This window comes from Trachypithecus francoisi, unplaced genomic scaffold (assembly GCF_009764315.1).
Source record: "Trachypithecus francoisi isolate TF-2019V2 unplaced genomic scaffold, Tfra_2.0 Lachesis_group5, whole genome shotgun sequence".
NCBI lineage: Eukaryota > Metazoa > Chordata > Mammalia > Primates > Cercopithecidae > Trachypithecus > Trachypithecus francoisi.
The window spans coordinates 60,806,364-60,808,557 of record NW_022681470.1 but is presented as its reverse complement, the minus strand read 5'-3'; the positions used below and the strand labels follow the sequence as shown (position 1 = coordinate 60,808,557).

Sequence of the window (2,194 nt, the reverse complement as noted above, 5' to 3'; positions counted from 1 at the left end):
GTTGCTTATCAGCTTAAGGAGATTTTGGGCTGAGACGATGGGGTTTTCTAAATATACAATCATGTCATCTGCAAACAGGGACAATTTGACTTCTTCTTTTCCTAACTGGATACCCTTGATTTCTTTCTCTTGCCTGATTGCCCTAGCCAGAACTTCCAACACTATGTTGAATAGGAGTGGTGAGAGAGGGCATCCCTGTCTTGTGCCAGTTTTCAAAGGGAATTTTTCCAGTTTTTGCCCATTCAGTATGATATTAGCTGTGGGTTTGTCGTAAATAGCTCTTATTATTTTGAGGTACGTTCCATCGATACCGAATTTATTGAGCGTTTTTAGCATAAAGTGCTGTTGAATTTTGTCAAAAGCCTTTTCTGCATCTATTGAGATAATCATGTGGTTCTTGTCTTTGGTTCTGTTTATATGCTGGATTACATTTATTGATTTGCGAATGTTGAACCAGCCTTGCATCCCAGGGATGAAGCCCACTTGATCATGGTGGATAAGCTTTTTGATGTGCTGCTGAATCCGGTTTGCCAGTATTTTATTGAGAATTTTTGCATCGATGTTCATCAGGGATATTGGTCTAAAATTCTCTTTTTTTGTTGTGTCTCTGCCAGGCTTTGGTATCAGGATGATGTTGGCCTCATAAAATGAGTTAGGGAGGATTCCCTCTTTTTCTATTGATTGGAATAGTTTCAGAAGGAATGGTACCAGCTCCTCCTTGTACCTCTGGTAGAATTCAGCTGTGAATCCATCTGGTCCTGGACTTTTTTTCGTGGGTAGGCTATTAATTGTTGCCTCAATTTCAGAGCCTGCTATTGGTCTATTCAGGGATTCAACTTCTTCCTGGTTCAGTCTTGGGAGAGTGTAAGTGTCCAGGAAATTATCCATTCGGTGCTCTACACGTTCAGAGAAACTTCTCTAGTAATAAACTATAGAAATGATCCCTGAAAGTATAGTCTTAAGTCTTTTACATTCTTATTAATTTTCTACTTAGCAATTATTGAGAGCTGCTAAAATCAGACTGTAATTGTGAAAATTATCTTTCCTCACAGTTCTATCAGGTTTTGCTTTATGTATTTTGAAGCTGTCATTTAAGCAAATGAACATGCAGAATATAAAATAAATCCCATGATTAATTGTAGTATTTTCCTTTAAGCAGTAACTGTTTTACCAAAAACAAAAACAAAAACAAAAAAACAACTTTTTGTTTATTTCTTTTTGTAGATCCAGACTTCTATCTGGTATCTTTTTCCTTGTCCCTGAAGGATTTAATACTTCTTATAGTATAAGTCTGCTGGTGATGAATTCTTTCAGTTTTTGTATTTCTGAAATAGTCTTTTTTTTTTTTTTTTTTTGAGACGGAGTCTCGCTCTGTCGCCCAGGCTGGAGTGCAGTGATGCGATTTTGACTCACTGCAACCTCTGCCTCCAGGTTCAAGCAATTCCCCTGCCTCAGCCTCCTGAGAAGCTGACATTACAGGCATGAACCACCATGCCTGGCTACTTTTTTGTATTTTTAGTAGAGACAGGGTTTCTCCATGTTGACCAGGCTGGTCTCAAACTCCTGACCTCAAGATCCGCCCACCTTGGCCCCCCAGAGTGTTGGGATTACAGGTGTGAGCCACCATACCTGGCTCACCTTTGTTTTCAAGAGATATTTTGGCTGGGTATAAAATTCAAGGTTAATTTTTTTTTCTTTCAATACTTTAAAGATGTAACTCCATTGTTTTCACACCTGCATTATATCTGATGAGAAATATGCTATCATCCTTTGGTTTCTCTATCTGTAACATGTCTAGTTCCTACTGCCTTGAGTATTTCCTCTCAGTTTCTCATTTGAACAATTTTTTAAGTATTACATGTTATGATATTGTTTTCCTTGTCTTCCTTGTGCTTGAGGTCCATTAGACCTGTATAGGACTTATAGTTTTCATCAAATTTGAACATTTATCAGCCATTACTTTTTCTAATCCTTTTTCTCTCCTCCCCTCTCCTTTGGAGACTCCAATTACACACACATTAGACCACTAGAGGTTCTCCCAGTTTACTGATATGCTATTCATTTTCTTCAGCCTTTTTTCTTTAATTTTGAAGAACTTCTGTGCTATGTGTTCAAGTTTACTAATTGTTTATTCCACACTCTCTAATGTGCTGCTGATTCTAACAAGTGTGTTTTTCATATCAGACACTAGAGT

At 37.7% G+C, this 2,194-nt stretch overlaps 1 pseudogene; it reads right to left on the bottom strand.

The window, feature by feature from the left end:
* Positions 1-886: 886 nt before the first annotated feature.
* Positions 887-960, bottom strand: LOC117076915 (annotated as a pseudogene).
* Between the last annotated feature and the right edge of the window lie 1,234 nt (positions 961-2,194).